We start from the raw sequence: 24,444 nt of genomic DNA, 5'->3' as shown, positions 1-24,444 counted from the left end.
GTTGTCAGAGGACACACAAAGAGGGTGAGGGATGAAAGTAGGGAGGAGGTGATAGGATGGAGGGAGGTGGCTACTCAATTGAGGGTGTGGGGGATAGTAAGTTACCATAGTTTGAGACTGACATAATTTCAGATGCAGGGAATGTGTTGTAAGGATAACTCCCTCTGCACAGTTAAGAGAAACTGGAGGTGGAGGGAAGGACCCAGATGGTTCTGGTAATAAAGCAGCCAGTGAAATCAAGCATTCTGTCTTCAGCTTTTATGTTGTGCCATAGACCTATTTTGCTCTTGGCCATAGTCTAATGGTGGCCGTTCATCTTGGTGGGCAGCCAAGTGGTAGTCATACAAATATAAAAAGCTGTACAATGATTGCAGCAGAACTGGTGTATGACGTGGCTGCTTTGCAGGTGACCCAGCCTCTGATGGAGTAGGATAAGCCTGTGACATGACTGGAATAGGAAGTGCTGGATGGTTGGATTTGGATTGGGCAGGTCTTGCATCTGGTTCCTCCACAGCAATATAATCCCCGTGGCAAAGGATTGGGATTGGGAGTGGCATAGGGATGGACTAGGATGTTGTGTTGCTTGAAAATGCTACAAAACACGACTTTAGGAGAGATGGGAAGGATCTCGGGTAGGATGTCCTTCATTTCAGGAACTGATGACAGATAATCAAAGTCCTGACAAAGGATGTGGTTGGTTCTTCCAGTTTGGTATGGTACTGGGTCATGAAGGAAGCACTTCTTTGTAGCTGGTTCTTTTGGATAATGGGAGGACTGGGTATGTGCGGGGAAATGACAAGGGAGATCTCGTCACGGACTAGGTCTGGTGGTGGTGCCTGTCTGAGAAGGCCTTGGTGAGACCCCCAGTTGGAAAAGAAAGTTCTTGTCTCTGTGGATATGCTGTCCCTGGGTGGCTGGGCTGTATGGGAGGTATTTTTTGGTGCGGAAGGGATGATAGCTTTCTGGATGCAGGTACTGTTGGTGGGTTTAGTGTGAACAGGGGTGTGGATTGAGCCAAGAGAGAGGAGGAGGTCAACATCAAGTGAGGTGGCATGTTGGGTTGAGGTGGACCAGGTGAAGCAGATGGGATAGAAGGTACTGAGGTTGTGAAGGAATGAGGATAGGATGTCTTGGCCATGAGTCCAGATCATAAAGATAGCATTAATGAACCAAAATCAGACTAAAAGTTTGGCATTTTAGAGGCTGGGAGGGTCTCCTCTAGGTGTCCCATGAACAGGTTGACATAGGAGGGTGCCATGTAGATACCCGTGGCTGTGCCATGGATTTATTCGTATACTTTCCTTTCAAAGGAGAAGTAGTTGTGATTTAGGATAAAGATAGTAACGGGTATGAGGAATGAGGTAGTGTCTTTGGAGTCTTAAAGATGTTGGAAAAGGTAGTGTTTACGAGTGGTAATACTGTGGGCATGAGGGATGTTGGTGTATAGAGAAGAGGCATCAACAATGATGAGTTTGGATTCAGTAGGTAAAAGTGAGGGATAGTGGGGAGTCAGTGAAGGAAGTAGTGGGTATCTTTGACATGGGAGGCTAGATTATGGGGATTTGGTTGGAAGTGTTGGCCAGTAATTCTTTCATTAGGGGCTCAATATCAAGCTACAATAGAATGTCCAGGATTAATATGTCTGTTGATTTTGGTGAGCATGTAGAAGGTGGGTACGTGAGGTGTCATGGGTGAGGAGGGAAATGGATTCAGAGGAGAGGAAGGGAAGGGAAGGAGAGGAGAGGGAAGGGAAGGGAATACATATATTCTTTTGGAACACCCTGTATTGCCATTAACTGTCACATCTGTGTAGATGTCACCATTCTTACAATGTGAACAGTGTGTGCTATTGTATAAGATGATGGAAGATTTCTCGAGATTCCTAGAGCTGTATTGTGGAATTTTGCTAGCACTGTCAACAAACATCCGTGATTAATTTTAAAAGAATATTCTTAAGAATTTATTTTATTTATTAGTGTTTCATCAAGAACATTAACACATTTAATCACACTATGTGAGCATGGAAGTAGTTGCCAGGGAGTAACTGATGAAATCATAACCAAATTCCTTTTAACAAATGGGAATTTTATTCGCTTTAATAGTGCCTAAAAGCATTTTTTAAAAGAAACATTTAAAATTACAATCAGAAAGCACCCTTTAAATATCAAAGTTACAATTTATTCAGAGGCAGAAAGAAACAAGTTTTGACTGTATGAGCTGTCAGGTAGAGAACCTTGCCGCTCCCTTTTGACATGGCCGTATTTACGACCGCTCACAACAGCCTCTGAAAGACTACACTGGTGCAAATCTGCAACACACCAGATAACTTTAAACTAAGAGTTTTAACAATTTACACAAGCACACAAACTCTGCAACCCCCCCACCCCCCCCCCCCACCCCCATGCCGTAGGAGGGATGGAAATGGTACAAAACACCAACAATTAAAATATTAACCTTGCCACCGAAGGTGCAACTTGATTTTAACTTCTAAGAAAAGTCTTACGGTGAAAGGGTGGCAACTTTATAATACTAAAATGATCATTTAAAGAAAAGCCCATGAAATGCAATCTTATATAAAATTCTACAAGGTTGGCCAAACAATAGTTAGATGCTCTACAGTACACAGATACCGCCTCTCAATATCATAGACAATAATATCAAAGTTTCCAAAGATCAAAACATATTTCAGGTATTAGGCCGTTACCCTCCAAGCAATAAATTCATTAACACACCAAATCCGACAAACATGACAGAGGCAGTTACTAATGTATGGTAGATTGATAGGGAGATTACTGAACAACCCAAACCACAGGTTGCTCTAACCCGTCCCTACTCCACAAGGGAAAAACAGACCACCCAATTTATAAACAACTACCTTCCTGAAGGTGGGAAAACGGAGAAGAATGGTTGGACAACCCCAAAGCAAAACAGCTGGTAACCTCACCAAGAAAACAAGTAGAATTTAACAAGAGTAAATCAAACAACATATCACCAATCACTTAACTTCTAATAAACTGCCATTTCTTGAGAAGGCATGGTGCAGCACCCCCAAATCGCTCTCCCGAACCGTCCGATCTCCTGTCTCAAGGCGACACAGCTTGCACTGGCCAGATTGATGTTGTGGGTTGACTCCTGTTGCTCTCATGTCGACCGCGAAGTCACTACCCCTCGCTATACGCCGCGGCCCACTGTACTCACGTGGCGACCTCACATGCGCCGACACTCAAGACGGACAAGTCATCTTGTGTCACAGTGCGCGACCGACCAAGACCGGGCGACCTATCGCTGAGTTCTCTTACTGGTGGAGTGGAAAGACTCTCATTTTGCTTCTTTAAAGGTTGATCCTAACAACAGACAGGCACTAACTGCCTAACAAATGCGGACGAGAGACAGACTAGCAAGCTGGGGACGAGAGACTGACCGACTGGCGAGCTCATAGTGCCCCTTAAATGCATGTGAAGAGGCAACCTTTCCCACCAGAGGGAGACACCAAAGCTGCAATTACCACAGCGGTGCCACTGCCAGAAACGGAGGGCAACTGCTTCACACTACGCGCTGCAGCAATTTTTTCCAAGGCTCAGTCAGGCCACTGTTATTAACTATGTGGACATTCTGAGTTACTAAGTGTGGCCCATAATGCATACTATGTTTTTTCAAATGATGCATTTTTACAAAATCATAATGTCTCAGTTAATTAGTACACTTTGTATGAAACTGTGATTTGTTGAGCAGCTATTTAAAATTTTATTTATATCCAACATATCTCAGTGTGATAGAAATTTTGCAGCCAGTTTTTGTTCATTATGCTCCCCTGGGCTCCCTGATACCAAAATGAAAAAAATGCGCAATGTCTCTAAATCTCTCTCTTGGCATTGTGTCACAAAGAAGTCTGGTCCCCTGCCTTTTGATCACAAGCTACGAACATCTGTTCTTTTGGCACAAAAAGAATTATAGACATGTAAAATTTTAATAAATGCATCTAGCTCAGAAAGACAAGTAAATCAAATGTTGTTTCCAAATTGCCTATGGGTGTCTGTCTCTGTGTTTCTTTTAACAAGTGGTGCTGGTCCTGTTATCTGGCTTTTGTAGTCTTCCAGGTACATAAAAAATATGATTCAGTGTCTTCCATCTTTTCTGAATTTGGAATGATCCTCAAGAAATAGTGAAAGTAATACCTCTTTATCCCTACCTTCCTCTGTTGCATCCATCAGATGTCAGCCCTTCCTGAATGATATGATGGTTTTGATGGAAGCATTAATCTTGCTGCTATTAAGATTGGTGTAACATCTCTGGACATACCATAATTGCTTTCACTTGAGTCATCACAATATGGACTACAATCATCACAGCTAGTTTCTACTCATCTTTCAGTTTCACTGCCTTTGAAATGTTGCTCTGAAATTTGCTGCAGATATTCTAAGTATTCCATTAGTTTCTTGTCTGACAACTTATGAATCCTTTTCAATCTCTCAATCATGACTAACACACAACTGAGTACTTTAGATATAGCAAGCCACATTAATCAGCTCAGAAACTTGAGGGCATATCATCACAATCAAGTTCATGCAAAACTGAGCATTTGCATTTCTCTAATGAACTCCTTGAGTGCGAGGTTGCAAGTTCAATCTTTAGTAAGGCTCATTTGAAAGTGTTGTTTTAACAGTTATGACAGGAAAAATATTAGTGCTAATGACTCACTATATGCATCAGGAGGGAGACAGAAAATGAGTGTCTCAGACAGTGCAGAGATAAACCTTCTATGGGATGTATATAATACACCTCACAAGATGGCCATTGTCGACATTCAAGGAATGTTCAAAACAAATCGTTAACTTGCACCATGAACTTCAAATGAAAAATGGTGCGCCACAGTGATCACAAAGATTCATGCTATCAAGATAAAAGGTTAACTCCTTGGGAGTTACAGATTGTGCACAACGTTAGCTAGGTATCCACTGCTAAAGAATGGCTATATAGAATCATAGTGGTGGAACCGGGTGATGAAAACTGATGGAATGTGATGGCATGCAACCGAAAGCGAGTCAGTCTGTCATGGAGCTTATCATGAAACTAGCTACGCTTTAAGGTGTAGCTGCTCATGGCACAATAATATGTTTTATAGGCACAGAAAAAACAAACATTCAGAGACTCAATTCGTTCAGTGTTGCCAAGTGGTATGAATTGCAATGTCACACACTTGTCAGGAGGGATAGTAGTTTGCTCTAAAGGAAGGTGATTTTATACACTGACCAGGAATCAAGCAAAAGTAAGTTACTTAGACCAGCTACTGAAAAGAAAAAAGAAAAAAAAAAAAAGAAAAAAAAAACGCCTCTGCTCATACCATAGTTGTAGTTCTCTTACATCTATTTTCCCACTATTGCGTGCTGACATAAACATTCCCTATTGTCCTTGCAAGATCACACAGGCAAGAGAGAATCTTAGGAGGCAGAGCACCTCCAACTTCTCGCAGCACAATAAATAACTTTTCAGCCAATTTATCATACACAAGAACAGTTGGCATAATTTTATATGACCTTGTTAAGGCGTTGATGTTAGACAACCAACTTGAGTACCTCTAATTTTCAGGGTTCTTTTCATTTGCATTTCTTCTTCAAATACTGGTTGGTTGGAGTTGAAAACAAATTCGTTACTGAACTATGAGATAAAATTGTTTATCTCATTTAGAAATATTCAGGCCGATTCTGCAGTTGACAATTTGTTTGAAATTACCAATTCTGTATCACTGTTTGAAGTTATGCAACCATCCCCTGCTTCCCTTGAAATCAATGTAATTTGTGTTGTGTGCAATTTGCATATTGTAGTAGGTCATTATCACACACATCTTGTATATTGTATCGAGCATCCTTGAAATGTGTGAACACCAGTTTTTGTAACAAGTGTGATTTGTCCTCCCTTCAATATCCATAGGTTTAATTATGCACTACACTGTCGTATTGCTGCGGGCTTATTCGAAATCTGTTCACAATTGTTTTTTTAATGTGCTGCAGATGATCTTCCATGTATGTAATTATGTTTAGTACTCACTCCGTGGACCACAATTGTCCTTTACTGTGTTTCACTGGAGACAGGAATTGTAGTTTCCTGTCTGACAAGGAAGGTGAACTAAATGGCTCAACACCTTTTTCAGTACCACCTTCACTTGTTAAGCATGTATTGTTATCACTGTACACCTCATGTACATTGTCTGCACTGTCGAGCATACCTGACTCCATACATTCCACTCACTCATCTTGCAGAAATGCTGGTATTTCATCTGCCACTTCTTTCTCACTCTGCGAATTTCCTTGGGCTCTTTTCTGATGAAATGTCAACTTTGGCAACTGTTGTTCTGGATATAATACGATGTTTGCTTTGTTTATTGTTGCCATTGTTCTGCTTCGTATTTCCACTACTGTAGCATTGTTGTGAGTTACTTTTCAATAAAGCAATAAAAGTACACTCTGTAGACTCATCCTGTGCTCACCATTGAATGCCTCCTGTCACAGCACCTGTGTTGTGACTGGCAGCCAATATTGTGGTTGCATGGTAGACAGTAAGTGGCATGTTGAATGCTGTAAATGTCACTAGCTTTTTGTAGCTTTGCACTGAAGGGGTTCCTTATAAGACAAATTTGGTGCAAAAAGAAACATTAAGTGATAAAAATGACCACTGGTGTGGTTCTGAATACACAGTAAGAAATAAAAGCAGTTAGTATAGTTAAATGTGTGTAATTTTTACGTAAACCACTGTTGAAAATGAATAAAAGTCACACAATTTCAAAGCTTCACAGAAACAAATATTCATGTTACAGATAGAGATAATTTCAAAATGGTCACTTTAACCACTTCTGCAGTTCTATTGTTAGGAGTAACCTCTTTGCATAAAATAGTATCTGAGAAAGCAGAAGAAATATCCGCTGAGAGCTTGATAAGATATTACAAAATTGACTACTTGCAAACGTTCAGAGATGTGAAACTATGCACTTCATTCACACAAATGTAATACACAATGAATACAATACCAGTAAATCACAATTGGAATCAGTCAAATCATATAAATACTTCAGCATGTTATTTTAGGAGGATATGAATGGTCACATAGGTTCAGTCAAACACTTGGACAACCTATCATAGAATATTACTCTGTTTTGTGGGACCCATACCAAACAGGAATGGCAAGAGATTTTGAATGTATTTAAAGGACAGCACAAATTGCCACATGTAAGTTTGATTTGTGATGGAGTATGATTTAAATGCTGAAAACTGTGAAATGGCAGACATTGGAAAAAAGATATCAACTGTCCTGGGAAAGTCTATATATGAAGCTTTAAGGACCAGTATTAAGTGAGAAATCTAAGAATATACCACAACCCTCTTTTGATTTGCTATTGTAGGAACTACAAAAGCAACATTAGATCAATTACAGTGTGCACAGAGGCTTTTAAGTAGCCATTCTCCTCATATTCAATATTTGAATAGAATGGGAAGAAGAAGTAAATGTGAATTTCCTCCTTTCTAGAAGGTCAAATCAGGTATAACAGGCATTGTTAATTGTAGCTGTTGCACTTTTTGGCAGAGGAATTGCAGCACATCATCTCATGTAGTGCAAATAACTGCTGAAAACACACTAACAGAAAAAAAATCGCAGCTCCAAAAAATAATTAATCTAGAGTAATGAAATTTTGGGAATACATTTGTCTAGCTAACATATTTAAGTGATTAACATTGCACGATCACAGGTTAATGTAAACATGAGATAAATCATTCCAAATGTGAAATGCTGGTACATTAATAACCAGTGTACCCACCAGAATGTCAAGTGCATGCATGCAAGCGTGCCTTCATTGTGTTGTACAGGTGTCGGATATCAATTTGTTGGATCGAGTTCCATGCCTGTTTTACTTGTCAGTCAATACAGGGACAGTCAGTGCTGTTAGTGGATGGCACTGGAGTTGTCTGATGATGTCCCATATATGCTCGATTGGGAGGTAGATTTGGTTATCGAACAGGCCAAGGTAACATGTCGACACTCTATACTAGAGCACGTTGGGTTACAACAGCAGTATGTGGATGGGCTTTATCCTGTTGGAGACACCCCCTGGAATGCTGTACATGAACGGCATCCCAACAGGTTGACTCACCAGATTAAATACAAATTTGCAGTCAGGGTGTGTGGGAAACCATGAGAGTAGTCCAGCTGTCTTACAAAATTTCACTCCAGACCATAACTCCAGCTGTAGGTCTAGTGTGTTTAGCACAAAGACAGGTTGGTTTCAAGCCCTCAACCGGCCTCCTCCTAACCAACACAAGGGCATCACTGGCACCTTGGCAGAACCAGCTTTCACCAGCAAAACATAACAGACCTCAACCCTGCCCTCCAATGGGCTCTCAATCGGCAGTGGCTTGGGATCAGTGGAATTCATGCTAAATGGTGTCTGGTTAAGAGCTGTCTTTGAAGTAACCAATTTGTAACAGTTCATTATGGCCCTGTAGTGGCAACTGTTGCTCTGATTGCTGCTGCAGATGCAATACAACATCCCAGAGCCTCACACTGAAAATGACAGTCATCCCTCTCGGTAGTGTCATGTGGCATTCCAGAACCTGGTTCTCTTGTACTGTACAGTCTCATGATCACTGTTGCTAGCAGTTATGTACAGTACAGTAGCTAAATTGCTGCCAGGTCTTTCTGCAATATTGTAGAAGGAACATCCAGCTTCTCGTAGCCCTATTACATGAACTCTTTCAAACTCGGTGAGGTGTTGATAATGGCGTCTTTGTCACCCTAAAGGTATTCCTACTAACATCAACTCACCACGATGAATCTCATAGGTAACAAACATTCATGATCATTACAATGTGTATTTTAAGCAAACCTAATTTGCATCCTTATAGTGGTACAGTGTAATACAACTGGTGCAAAACTGGAACATATATCATCTTTCAGATATAGAAACATGCACACCAACTTTCATTTATACTGCACGACTCCTTGGTGTTGCATTTCCCTCTTTTTTTTCCGGTGTTTTTAAATTGGTGCACATATACTTCAATAACGTTGTTGCAGGTAATGAAACTTGCTTCATTTATATATTGCTTCAAACAAGTCATTAAACAAGATGCTTGAGCTTGTGCAGGCGTAGAATCTTGTATGTGTACAGCTCAGAAAAATGAAAGAAAATAACCTCTGGAGTGAGTGATTTTGGGAGAGTAAGGGCTGTACTAAGTGCAGTGGAAGTTAGTTTGAAAAAGTAAAATAACTGGTTTTATTCTGCAGGACTTTCTAGTGATTGTAGTGTGTTTTAACATAATATTTATTTACCATCATCATTACAAGCACACTTAGTACCATGTGGTTATAATTAAAGTGGAGCTACTCACACAGGCCAAGTATGGGCTGTAATTACTGTATGGCAGCAAAACTTGCTTGGTATGGTAATATGTAGATATGCTAATGTGGAACCGATTAACTCTGTAAAAAATGTTAGTTCCAATTATGGCCACCAGTTGCAAATCTGGTGCTATACATTATATAACCATATGACATCTTTGCTGCAATACCAGAGAAGGAAAGTTGCTACTCACCATATGGTGGAGATGCTGAGTCACAATAGGCACAACAAAAAGATTCACACACACACACACACACACACACACACACACACACACACACACATGCAACTTGCACACATGTCTGCAGTCTCAGAGAGCTGAAACCACACTGCGAGCAGCAGCGCCAGTACATTATCGAAGTGGCGACTGGGTGGGGGTAAGGAGGAGGCTGGGGCGGGGAGGGCGAGGGATAGTATGGAGGGAGTGGCGGACAGTGAAGTGTTGCAATTTAGATGGAGGGCCCTTGCGAATCGCAAAAGACAGTCACCATAATCTTTCCAGCTGAAGGAATGGTCTTTGCCTTTTATGGTGCAGATTCTCCCTTGGTAACCCATTGTTTAGATTGTTGTTTGGTCTCAAGAGTGTAGTGAGGTAACCATGTTTCATCCAGTGATGAAACAATACTTAAAGTCCTGCGGATTCTACCTGAACAGGTGCAAACCATCCTTGCAACACTTCACATGATTACCGTTTTTGGTCAAGTGTGAGCAATCACGGAACCCATCATGTGGATAGCTTTCTCATGCCCAAATGTTTATGCAAAATATTATCTCCCGTTTCATTCGATATGCTCACAGCACTAGCAATCCCATGTACCTTAACTCTTTTGTCATCAATCACCATATCATGGATTTTATCAATGATTTCTGGAGTCATAACTCCACAGGATGTCCAGAACGTTCAGCATCACTTGTGCCCATATGGCCACTCCGAAAATTTGGAAACCACTTATAAACTGTTCTAATCAAAGGTGCAGAGTCACTGTAATGATTATCAAACTTCTCTTTAGTCTCCTGAGACGTTTTGCCTTTCCTAAAGTAATGTTTAATCACCACGTGAAATTCTTTTTCGTCCGTTTTTTGACAATCACTTAACTTTCTTGATTCACATGAATGCCAAACACAAAGAAATATACTAATATGGCTGAAACTTGGTGTGTGTTCTTTCCAAAGATGCTACTAACTAAACATGACCTCAATACTCCACGGTAGTGCCATCTCTCGGACTTTGCATGGACTTTTCAAATGCGCCTCGTATATCGGTCTATAGCTGTGGGATAGTAATTGTATCCTTCCATCAGCGGGAGAGGTCCTATGAGATCTAAATGTATATGTTCAAACCGTAGATTTGTAGGGATGAAGCTTCGAAGCGGTGATCTGACATGTCTGCTAATTTTATTACTTTGACAAGCCATGCACTGTCAAACACATTGCTTACAATCTCTGTCCATATGCAGCCAGACGAACACTCGCTTCACCATGTTTGTTGTGGTTTTAACCCCCTGGGTGTGACATGTTGTGTTGCATGGTGGAAACCTGTTGCTGGAAGTGTGCAGTAATGAATGGCCGTGGTCTGTTATTGACAATGCCACAGCATAGCTCAACGGCTGATGGCGGTAGTGCGATACGATGGAGTTGCATGCCTCTCGGTTGCACCAATAAATCACGTAATTCATCATCCAATTGCTGTGCCACTGTGAGAGCTTCAAAGTGAATTGCTTCAGAAATAGCTTTTATATGCGAGAGTGCGTCAGCTGGCACATTCAGTTCACATTCGACATGAGTGATGTTAGTAGTAAATTGACCAATGAAATCAAGATGTTGAAGCTGTAATGGTGAAGCTTTATCTGGGCTCTGTCGGAAAACATAAATTAGTGGCTTGTGATCCATTACCAAAATAAATTGTTGTCCCTCTAACATGTGTGAGAACATTTTGATGGTTGCATAAGCAACATACAGCTCAAGGTTGTATGTTAACCAATTTTGCTGTGAAGGTGGCAACTTTTTGCTAAAGAAGGCTATTGGTTGCCAGTGTTCATTCACATGTTGTTGTAGTGTAGCAGCGATTGAGGAGGCAGACGCATCAACCATCAGAACAAGTTGTGCTTGTGGTACTGGGTGCACCAAGAGTGCTGCTTCAATAATGGCAGTCTTCAAATCAGGAAATACCATGACAGCTTCTAGGTTTCACTGAAGTTTATCCTTTGGTCTTGGTTTCCTTGTACAAATTTGTTCAGAGGTGTGCGTGATTAAGGACAAAATGACGATAGAAGTTCGTGACATCGAGGAGACATTGTAGTTCCTTCATTGTAGTAGGTTGCAGAAAATCAAGTATTGCATCTACCTTTTCTTTTTATGGCTAATTTCCTTGAGCATTAATGGTATAGCCAAGAAATTGAATTTCTGTTGCCCCAAAGATGCGTTTGGACGAATTAATAATGAGGCCATACTCACATAGACGGGTAAAGAGTTGTTGTAGGTGTGACAGTTGTACAGCTTCTGAGCATGGTATGATCAAAACGTAATCTATGTATTAGCAGTTATCGAAGTCATGTGTGACCTCATCCATAAATCTTTGGAATGTCTGAGCAGCGTTATATAGCCGGACAGGCATGCAAGTGAACTCAAACAACCCGAAAAGTATGCATACAGCAATCTTAAGAACGTCGACTGGTGCCACGGGTATCCAGTAAAAAGCTCTAACGAGATCCAGCATGGAGAATATGCTCTTACTGTAGACATTGGATGTGAAATCCTCAATGTGTGGTATAGGGCACCAGTCTGGAATCATTCTTGCAGTTAGCTGTCAATAGTCTCCACAAGGACGCCATCCGTTGTTCTTTTTTGGTACCACATGGAGGAGGGATGCCCAACTACTACTTGACAAACAACAGATCCCCTTTGCAAACATGGGTGCAAATTCCTGTTTAACTACTTTCAATTTCTGTGGCGTTAAACGTAATGGTCGAGCATGAACAGGTGGCCCAGGCCTGGTCAAAATGTAGTGCACTCAGGCCTGGTCAAAATGTAGTGCACTGTGTAGTGCTGTAAGGGAGCTAGCGTGGGAGCTTGACAAGTGATCTCGGGAAACTGTTTCAAAAGTCCAATAAAAAGAGAATTTCCAGTTGTCACTCTGACGCTAGCATCTTCCACATGACATACTAGTCCTCTGCTAGCTACGTTAGTACTGGTGTCCAGCAGGCATTGATGCCTGAGGTCAGGCAGAAGTCCATAAAAAGATAAAAAATCTGCCCTCAGTATAGGATGTGTGATGTCTGTCACGACAAACTGCCACTCAAGCATGCTTCATAGGCCTGGGCTTAACACTAATATGGTACAGCCATATGTAGCTACTGTAGAACCATTGGTTGCAAAGAGGTGGTAACTAACACGCTTATGAGGTGGCAAATGGGCAGACGGGTAGACTAACACATCTGCGCCTGTGTCTACTAGGAACTATAATTTCAGACCTTGGTCCGTGATAAACAATTGACCGCTGCTGTTTGGAGCATCAGTGGCCATCATCACTGAGCTCCTGTTCTTTTCCCTGTTCACAAGGCAGGCTACACTTTCATGCCTCGGACCCGAAACGGCATAGTATCAGTATACTTTCATAGCCAAAGGTGAGTGACTACGTTTCCCGGGTGAGTGGTAGCTATGAGATCGGACACTGTTCTGAGTTCATAGTGTGGTGACTTGTGTGGAAAGTTCAGTGATCTGAGCTTTTGCCACAGCAAAGTTGCTGTCTGTCTGCGGTTGTATACTAACTGTTGCAACGCACACAGATGGATACATTTCAAATATTCTATTGGCAGTTTGTGCTAGTGCATCTATATTGCCGGTGCACACATTTAGAATCTTTTAGATGATAGGAGTTAGGCTTGATAGCCAAATGCTTCACTGAATGTCATTGCTTACTGTGTTGCTTGTCAACATACATAATCGGCGCAGCAGCTACGATGGAGTGCGATTGTCCATCTCTCCTGTATGAAGTAGTTTTTCCAGCCTTTTCACCTCAAATTGCAAAAGTCATGTGATTAGGGCACTCTTAAATTTTCGAATATCAGTCCACACTCGGCATTGATGATAGAATATTCTGCACCTCCAGTGCCATCTCTTTGCCGAGTGCTGCTACAACATAACTATATTTTGTATGGTCTGTGGTGACTTGTGCTTGGACAAATTGGCTTTCCAACTGCGCATTCCATAGCATAGGATTTTGTTGCCAGAACGGCAGTGGGTTTACTGTGATGTGGTTTATCATTGCACCAGCAGGTGTGTCTGCTAGTGTTGCAGGAACTTGATCTACCATTGTAGTAATACTGCAAAATCAGTAGGCTACAGATGCGTGGCACGCCTGCCATGGAGTGCAGAAGATGCGCGAAGCAGTTGAGTGCGCGATGCGTTTGACGTGACTGTACTTTTTGTGATGCAGTACAGTACGGAGCGTAAACATGTGTTGGATTGAATGCCTGTGACCATCGAATATCACATCGGGGTCACCAACTGATACGGGTTAGCAAAAACTCTTTTTATTACTTTAGGAATTACCTGTAACACAAAATGACATTCGAGTGACAGAGTGAACAAACAACAGAATAAATAATGTAGTTGTAAAGCAAAGAATAAACATAGATGTCAGACATGTTGTTGCATGGAATGTTTCACTTGTGCTTAGCACTAAATCTTATACATATACACAGTACGCTAGCTTGCGTACACTTCAGTTGGAAATGATGGTGACAGGGCATAGTGGCCGAGTTTGATGGTACCTGGTGAAAAAGAGGGCACACTTCTTTGAATGATGGTGTTACAACACCACCTGTTGACGCTGGCAAAGTACTAGATATTGAAGTGTTGTGCAAATTTTGTCATAGTTCTGTGAGAGGGATTCCAGATCATGACTGTAATATGAACTATAAAGGCTCAAATGGAGGTCTGGAAGTGCAGGGAGTTGTCAGCTTGTTGACCAGATCTGTTGGCTTTGTTAAACTGTGGTATGTAAAGTACCTTGGTGATGGTGATAATAAAGCTTTCCTTGAGGTTAAAAATGTGCTCCATATGCAGCTCAGACTATTGTGCAGAAGTTAGAATGTGTGGGACATGTACATAAAAGACTTTTGGCACTAGACTTAGAAGGTTGAAACAAGATTTGTCAGGAAAAAAGTTATCTGATGGGAATGGAATAAAAGGGGTTGCCAAAAAATCATTTTTGTGGGAAGAAATGCACTTGCTATTGGTGTTTATGGTGCAGTTTCATGGTTTAATTATGGTGTGCAAACCAGGAATTATGGTTTGGAGAAAATGAGACTTAAGCCTGGAGTGAAGTGCATCGAAGCTTTGTGTACGATAGACTGAGAACATGTAGTGAATGCAGATAAATCATTTTTGGAAGTGATAAAATCACGAAGAGTGCATCATAGGAATGTGAAAAGGAAGAAAACTGATTTATAAAATGAAAAAGAACCTGCTTATGGTGCTGGACAGTTTTAAAAGAATGCCAAATACAAGCAGAAACTTTAATGGCCATTTTCTGCAAAACACAGGTTTCTATACTTAAGCACATGTAACGTCCAAAATAAATTTCCTATTACTTTCAAACTTGGTATGCTTACTAAACACAAACTCCTTAATGCAAAACTCTAGAATTTTTCAAATCTATTAAAAACTGTGTTAAAAATTGAGATAATTAATTATAAAATTTGAGTTTTTTCTAAACATGAAGTTCAAAATGTAACAGCTCATTCATTTTTTCATGAATTAAATAAATTCTAGAGTTTCATACATCTGTAAGTATGGTTTGTATGCTGTGCAAAATTCATCGAAGAATCTCTCTTTCTTATGAAGAAAAGTGTACCTATAGCAACAAATGCAGCCAATAGTAAGTGAAAAAATGATGAAATTTCATGCTGACAAAGTTTTATGAATTTATTAGTAAAAGGATATACAGTGGAAATTAAAAAGTCCTGAGGTGCCCCTCCTGCACCAAGTTGGCTTGTGTGGCGTAGCCCCCCCCCCCCCCCCCCCCTTAAAAGTGAAATAAGTAGAATATAAAATATGAAAGTAAGACAACAGTTGTGATTGGCTTTACAATGATTTAGTGAGGTTTTGTAGGTGTATTTAATTGGTAAGATGTTTTTTCAGTGTCCAACATCTTTAACAGACCATTTTTGCTTACAACATTTCAACAATTGATCTAGTCCTCTGGTGCAGCAAACTGTGCTCTGCGGCCAGACTGCCTGGTTACAAATAATGAGCAGACATCAGACTACCATATGAAACATCTATAGAACATGACTAGATACATTGTCAAATCAGTGTTTGCAAAAATGGAGTTATTAACTTGAGTAGGTGAGTTGAAACCTCAAAACATGATTCCCTTCTTGATGGGATCTACAGAACAGCACGAATGAATGAATGAGCCTCTGAGTGAATAGAAACAATTGTAATTCATGAGTCCAAATTAAGTGTTTCAGTTGGTAAAATATTGAGCTTGGATTCAGGACTCCATTGATCCATCTTGATGCATGTTATCTATGGTTTTTTACATGAGTTCAGGAAAAGCTGCCAGGTGTGCCTTGGAACACAAATAGGCTGTGGTGCATTATGAACACTGTACTTATCATGATAAAGATGATCCAGTGTTCCAACAGCTCTCCAGTGGCCTCCACAGCATGTTATTCTAGATAATGCTACCAAATGACTGAGGACAAAAAGAGATGCATATCCATAATGTGGAAAATCCTGGTGAACTTCAGATACCTTACAGTTCCAGTTAGACCAGTGCAACTCAGGCCAGATCCCGATAGTCCTGAATTATTCACAGCTATGCTCAGAATAAAAGTTCCATCTGCTGCAATAATGGAGGGAAGAGGTGGAGGTGGTGTCTGAGAGATAACACCCTAACAAGGTGATGTGTAGATAGCACGCAAAGAAGAACAGGGACCAGTGGCAGATTAGCATTGATCTACTTGCTCTCATTCACTAACAGTTGTGTTTCTGCTATTATTTCAGAGGAAGGAACTTGTACTTTGAAAATCTGAGACAATCAACATTTTAAGGATTATGTTACATTTCATTATAAATTTCGGTTAAGTTTTCTATGTTTCAATACTCATATTAGAGAGTTACATAGTGTATTTATTTTTATATACACAAATCAGTCCTGATGATGTATATTAATATTTCGTGTTTATAAATTAAATTACATATGCAGCTTATAATTAAAAAGAAGACATAGTTTCTGGAAGACTTTAAAAAATTCACATTACTACAAATTTTCGTGCATTGCTTATAAATTATAATATGGAGCTTTTGAAACAGGCACTTGAATTCAAAGGAAACTGTTACAACATTTACATACTTTGAAAGCCCAGTTATTTAATCGAGCAGGTAGGCCAGAGAATTTTAAGAGGAAAATGGATAGTTGAGGGAAATGGGTAGTTTGAAGTTGTAGTTGGAATTAGTGAAGTTCAGTGGTAGGTGAGTTCAGGTGAGTAAAGGATTATAAATACACAGTCAAGCAGGATTAATGCAAGTGTAGGTTTAATAATGAATACAGAAATGCAAAGAAACCACTACAAACAGCATAGTGAAAGTGTTATAGTAGCCAAAATAGACATGAAGCCAACACTCTCCACAGTAGTTAAAATTTATATGCCACTTATCTCCAGAGATGGTGAAGAGACTGAAGTAATGTGTGATGAGATAAAATAAATTGTTTAGACAGTTAAGGGAGAGGAAAATGTAATTGTGATGTGTGACTGGAATTTGGCAGTAGGAAGATGAGGAAAAGAAAATTAGCAGGAGAATATTGACAAGGGAAAAGGAACAAAATAGGAAACTCGTGGTAGAATTTTGAACAGGGCATAATTTAATCGCTGATAACACATTTTCTAAGAATCATGGAAGTAGGTTTCAGATTGATTATGTAATGGTAAGACAGAGATTTGGATCCAGATTTTAAACTATTAGACAATTCCAGATGTAGATGTGGATTTTGACTATAACACATTAGTTATAAACTGTAGACCAAAATGGAAGAAGCTGCAGACAGGTATAAAATTAAAGGGATCATACCTGGATAAGTAGAAAGAATTAGAGGTTACTGAGAGTCTGAAATGGAGCATTAGGAAACAGTTGATGGAAATGGGGGGCAAAGAATACAGTAGAAGATTATTGGATACCTTTGAGAGATGGAATGGTGATCAAACAGGTAAAAAGACAAACCATAGTAAAAGTTGTTATATGTCATAGGAAATACTAAAGTTAATTTACAACAGCAGAAAACATAAAAATGCAGCAAATGAAGCAGGCGAAAGGAAATACAGACATTTAAAAAGTGAGATTGATAGAAAGTGCAAAATGGCTAGAGAACAAATACAAGGCTAGGGAAGCATGTGTAACTAGGAAAAACTTAAAGAGCCTTTTGGAGTAAAGAGAAAGTGATATATAAGTATCAAGAGGTCCAAAGGAAAACCAAGTCTAAGCAAAGAAGGGGAAACTGAAAGGTGGGAGTAATATGTGGAGGGGCTGTAAAAGGGAAATGAACATTAAAGGCAATAGAAAGGGAAGAGGAAGTAGATGAAGATGAGATATGATAATGCAAGAAGACTGTGACACAACACTGAAAGACCTAAGTCGAAACAAGGATCTTTGAGTATATGACATTGTTTCAGAACTACTGATATCCTTGGAAGAGCCAGCCAAGACAAAATTGTTTCACCTTATGTGCAAGATTAAGAGACAGGAGAAATACCAACAGAGTTCAACAAGAATGTAATAAGTACAATTTCAAAGATAGCACATGCTGGCAGGTATGAATGCTACCAAATATCAGTTTAATAAGTCATAGTTGCAAAATACTGACACAAAGTACTTGTGGAATAATGGAAAAATTGGTAGAAGTCTACGTCATGGAAGATCAGTTTGTGTTCCAGAGAAATGTAGGAACATGTGAGGCCATACTGACCCTATGACATATCTTAGAAGATAGGATAAAGAAGGGAAAATGTACATTTATAGCATTTTTAGAGTCAGAGAAAGCTTTTGACAATGTTGAATACAATACACTCTGAAATTCTGAAGGTAGCAAGGATAAAATACAGGGAGCAAGAAGTTATTTACAATAAAGTGTGATGGTCTAAGAGGTACACCACAACAGGGAAATGAGCCTGTGACCTCTGAGAACTGTGTCACAGGTTACACCAAAGTTGTAATACAACATGTGCATGCCATACTAACCCACATAAATCCACTTGATGATACAGACTTAAATCTTCGAAACTCCTTGCAGTAGAAAATGAAGTGAGACAGGGAATGGTAAAGTTGTTGTTTCATTTGATATCGGTAACAGTCATGGTGAAGCCTAACCAAAAAGTTTACATTTAAAAATTATTTGCAACTAGTACTAAGTCCAAGTGTCAGTTATAAGATTCAGAGGGCATGAAAGAGAAATAGTACTTGAGAAGGGACTAAAAAAGGGTTGTGATGTACAAGATGTGATCAAAAAGTAACAGGATTTTTTGTTTATCTTCAAGAATCTGTATTTATTCATTGATATCCACATTCTACTCTTCAAAGGAACCCCCTCAGGTGTAATACACTTGTGCCAACACTTTTCCTGTCTTGGAAGCACTTCTGGAGCTCACTTTTCATTATTGTGTTCAGCTCCTTCAGTGGTTCTGTTTTATCTCATGAGTGGTGGCAAACAACGATGTTTCACCATTCTTTTCAGCCTTGGAAATAGGGATCTGTAGCAGGGCACCATATCCAGTGAATACAGTGGCTGAGTCAATGCAAGAGTTTTGCTTTTGCCAAAAATCACAAACAAGCATTGAGGTGAGATGTGAATGAGAGCATTATCATCATGCAATTTGCATTATTGGTTTTGCCACAATTCTGGTCATGTTCTTCGAATTGCTTTTTGCAAGCACCCCATAAATTCCAGGTGGTATCCCTTATTGATTGTATGACCATAAGTCAGGAATTTGTGATGCGATATCTCATTGTAATTGAATAAAACAATGAGAAAAACCTACACATGTGATTGAACTAGTCAGATTTAACAATTTTGGAACAAACGTTGCTGCTACATGCTTCATGCCCAAAACATCTGTAAAAATTGATGTGCATGAGCTAGTGGGTATGCCAACATTATCAGAAACCTCTCCGATGGTGATTCAGGAATTTTCCAAAACCATTTTCTTTATTTCTTCCACATTGTCATCAGTAACTGATGTGCTAAGGCATCCAGGGCAGTTATCGTCTCCAGTTTTTTTGCGACCCTCTTTCAAATATTTGTACCACTCATTAACTCTAGTCTTACTCACAGTAGATTCACCAAACGCTGCAGTAAACATTTTGAACGTGGTGCTATGATTTATTCCTTTATTAAAGCAAAATTTAATGCAAATTCTTCGATCCATCTTTTTCAAAAATAAAAATTTGCTGAGCATAAAAGAACAACTATAACCTTTTTGACTGTCAACAATAAACTAAATATTCAAAACAGCTGAAAGTGCAAACATCCATCAGGAACATGTTTTCTAACAAGATAAAAAACAAAATTAAAATAGGATGTATGAAGCCTGCAAAATTATATTCCTGTTAATATTTTATCACACTTCACATCCCCTGTGTTATTCCATCTATACTTTGAGTAAGCAGTAAAGGAAACCAAGAAAATTTTGGAGAAGTTTTTAAAATTTGGTGAGAGGACATAAAAACTTTACAGAAGAATGCAGATGCTTACATGGGTTTACAAAACTAGTGTGGAGGTACTGAACAGAAGTGGGGAGATAAGAAAATTGTGGCACAACTTGACTAAAAGAAGGGATCAGTTGATAGAACATATTCTGAGATATCAAAGAATCATTGGTATGGATTTGGAGGGAAGTGTGGGGCTAAAATTGTAGGAGGAGACCAATAGATGAATACAGTAAGCAGGACCAAATGGTTGTAGGTTTCAGTAGTCATTCAGAGGCTTGCACAGGATAGAGTATTGGGGAGAAGTGCACCCAACCATCTTTGGACTGAAAACCACAATAATAGTGACAAGTACAACCAATATATTTTACCCAACCCATACTGTGTTTTGGTTTGTGTATATGCCTTCACTGTGATTCATACTTCTTAAAAGCTACAATTTCCATTTAAAAAATATACAGATGATAGAAAAAGAGCACTTACTTGACAAATGATTTTTATTCTAAGTGCTTATGGATTTTGAGCTTTGAGTCAGTTTTTAGAATGTGTTTGAGTGGCACAAGAAGAAGAGTACTGTTCACAACAGGAAGATGCCAAAGTTCAAATTACATCCTGGCACAGTTTTAACTTCCCCTTTTGTGTACATGTGTCTTTTGGACTCAGGGAGGATATGAAAAAACTACACCTGTATGTAAGGAAACTACAGCTATTCTTGTTTGCAGTAACAAGAAGAGATGAGGACTGTATTAAGGAAGCTAATAAATGATCCCTTATCTTAAATGCGTCACTTCGGGAATCTGTACCATTTGTAGAAGTTTAGTCCTGTGTGGCATTTACTTGCATAATTGAACACCTTGCAAATAATGATGTTGTAGTTTTTTAAATCTTTATTTTGATGTACTTTTAATTTCTTTGTTTCAGAATGCTATATATGGCATCAGTACAGGAGGTCACCAAAGGCTCATACACATAACAACAAAGAATTCTTTTGGAAGATAAAGTGAATTCTTATTTCCAAACAATTTATATAACTAAGCAGTTTTTATGGCCATGATATTTTAAGTGACTATCAGACTTAATAAATCATTGTGAAAGACTGCTGGTAGTATTCAGCTTCAATGCCATACATTCTAGTTAGAGGGAACCTTGCATCATATGGACAGCGCCAGCCTTGGAGAGTTCTTGTGTCAGGCTTGAAAGGTAGATCAAAAAATCATTAACATGTAGTAGTTGTAATGATTATTTTGAAGTCCACAGTTCTTGGAGAGAGAGAGAGAGAGAGAGAGAGAGAGAGAGAGAGAGAGAGAAGGCATTCAGAAAGTTGTGTTGTGATCAGTACACACATAAATGGAAAAATATTCATTTCATCTATAGATTGTTAAGTAATTGTGCCATCAAGTGGAATAGGGAGTTGAGAAATAACAACACACAAAAGTTAAACATAAAAATGAACAGCTTCCCTTTAACTCTGAAAAAGCAATGCACAGGTCATGACAGTACATCTACATCTACATTTATACGACTGCTGGAAAGCCTCGAATCTCTCTAATTTTACATTTGTAATCTCCTCGGGTGGTATAAGTAGGGGGAAGCAATATATTCATTACCTCATCCAGAAACGCACCCTCTCGAAACCTGGACAGCAAGCTACACCGCAATGGAGAGCGCCTCTCTTGCAGAGTCTGCTACTTGAGTTTGCTAAACATCTTTGTAACACTATCACGCTTACCAAATAACCCTGTGACGAAACATGCCACTCTTCTTTCGATCTTCTCTATCTCCTCTGTCAACCCGACCTGGTACCGATCCCACACTGATGAGCAATACTCAAGTATAGGTCGAACGAGTGTTTTGTAAGCCACCTCCTTTGTTGATGGACTACATTTTCTAGTGACTCTCCCAATGAATCCCAACCTGGCAGCCGCCTATCTAACAATTAATTTTATCTGATCATTCCAGTTCAAATTGTTCCATACGTGTACTCCCAGATATTTTACAGAAGTAACTGCTACCAGTGTTTGTTCCGCTATCATATAATCATACAATAAAGGATCTTTCTTTCTAAGTATTCCCAATACATTACACTTGTCTATGTTAATGGTCAGTTGCCACTCCCTGCACCAAGTGCCTATCCGCTGCAGATCTTCCTGCATTTCGCTACAATTGTCTAATGCTGCAACTTCTCTGTATACTACAGCATCATCCGCGAAAAGCCGAATGGAACTTCCGTCACTATCTACGAGGTCATTTATATATATTGTGAAAAGCAATGGTCCCATAACACTCCCCTGTGGCACACCAGAGGTTACTATAATGTCTGTAGACGTCTCTCCATTGAGAATAACATGCTGTGTTCTGCTTGCTAAAAACTCTTCAATCCAGCCACACAGGTTGTCTGAGATTCCGTAGGCTCTTACTTTGTTTATCAGGCGACAGTGCGGAACTGTATTGAATGCCTTCCGGAAGTCAAGGAAAATGGCATCTACCTGGGAGCCTATATCTAATATTTTCTGGGTCTCATGAACAAATAAAGTGAGTTGGGTCTCACACGATCGCTGTTTCCAGAATCCATGTTGAGTCCTGCAGAGTAGACATCATTTTTTGAGAGTTGTAAGCCTTGCTGTAATACCTGTTCAACAGCCAATGGGCTGAAAAGTCTATTCTGTCATACAGTGTGTCAAATATATTTGGATTTGATAATGGTACATAAGGTAAGCACCACTATACAATTTAGGGAAGCTTTGGAGTTTAAATGTGTGAACATTTATATTACTGCACCAAAAATAGTGAATTAATGACAACAGTGGTTGACATTTACATTTTATACTTTTATGATGAATCACAGAGTCCCTTCATGATGACCTAATTTCTTCTAGCCTTCAATTGCTACAGTTTTTAGCTTTATACTTTGGTAAAAGCTGAATCTTATGAAGTAAAACTGAAATGCAGAAGTTCAGTTCTTTCAGCATTTTAAGGATTCTCTTTGATGGATTGAACGATCCTAACCTGTGACCATTTGTACCGCAGTTCTGTGTATCCATTCCATAGGCTCTGTTACTCCTGTCTGATATGGATCCCACACACTTCAGCAATATTCTAGGATAGGTCACATGAGTGTTTTGTATGCAGACTCCTTTGTAGACTAATTGCATTTCCCTAATATTATACCAATGAACTGCAGTTTGCCACCTGCTCAACTTACAACTAAGACTATGTTGTTGTTCCTTTCATACTCCAACAAATTGTTACACACAGGTATTTGTATGAGCCGACTGATCCCAACTGTGAGTCATTGATGTTATTCTCACTAATGGGATATTATGTTTTTCCTTTTATGAAGTTATATGTTTATGAACATTAAAGAAAGACACCAATCTTTACAGCACTTTGAAATCTTATCAAGATCTGACTGAATTTTTATGCAGATTTTTTTTCCAAACAGTACTTAAATCTTGTTAACTGCATCGTCTGAAACATGTTCGAGGTTACTTTTAATATTGCCCATAAGATCATTAAACCATAAATATACAATGTGAACATCAAATGTCCCACCACACTTTGGGCAGCTTGTAAACAGAAGAAACAAGAGCATGGCTGGGACTGATGAATGGGACTGAGAACCAGAGGGCCAGAAAAGGAGGGAAGAGAAATGAAAGGCTGGGTCCTGTGTTGGAGATGGAGCTGATTTTAATGGGGTGTTACTGTCCCATCCCCCACGGCCAAATTTAACACCTGGTGTCCCTGCTGCTGCTGGATGGCCACTTGTCCTAGTGTCAAAAGCCCTGTGCCAACAAGCGAATACCCAGTCAAGTGATGAGACAGCACCAAAGATGGCCCCACAGGTGTTGACAGCTTGTGATGGAGGAGTGTGCATGGCTGATGGACATGAGGAGTTCCTATCAGTGTCATACTGTAGGAACTCAAAAAAAGTGTTATCACCTCATCCATAGGAGCGTCGGCCATGTCTTTCTTCATCTGTGTGGAAATGCAGAGGCATCAGATGTTGAATCCCATCTCTCCAGCAGAACTTGCTGAAAACCAGGGACTGAAATTGAGCTCAGTTGTCTGTCACCAACAAAGGAACATTCTGCTGAGCACTACAACCATAGCTAACACATTTGTGGACCAACAGTTGACCACGTACAGAAAGTTGGAGTTCACATCAATTACAATCAACCGGGTAGTACCCAGGAAGGATCCTGCAAAATCAACATGAACCCACTCCCATGGGTGTAAGGATGTTGGCCAAGGTGAGAATGTTTGACAGAGAGCCGTTTGCTGCTGTTGATGCTGACTACAGTTTCAGATAAGATGTTTGACATGCCGACCTATGTCCAGCCAGTACAGAT

Source organism: Schistocerca gregaria, chromosome 2, assembly GCF_023897955.1.
Source record: "Schistocerca gregaria isolate iqSchGreg1 chromosome 2, iqSchGreg1.2, whole genome shotgun sequence".
Taxonomy (NCBI): Eukaryota; Metazoa; Arthropoda; class Insecta; order Orthoptera; family Acrididae; genus Schistocerca; species Schistocerca gregaria.
Note: the sequence above shows the minus strand (reverse complement) of the source record.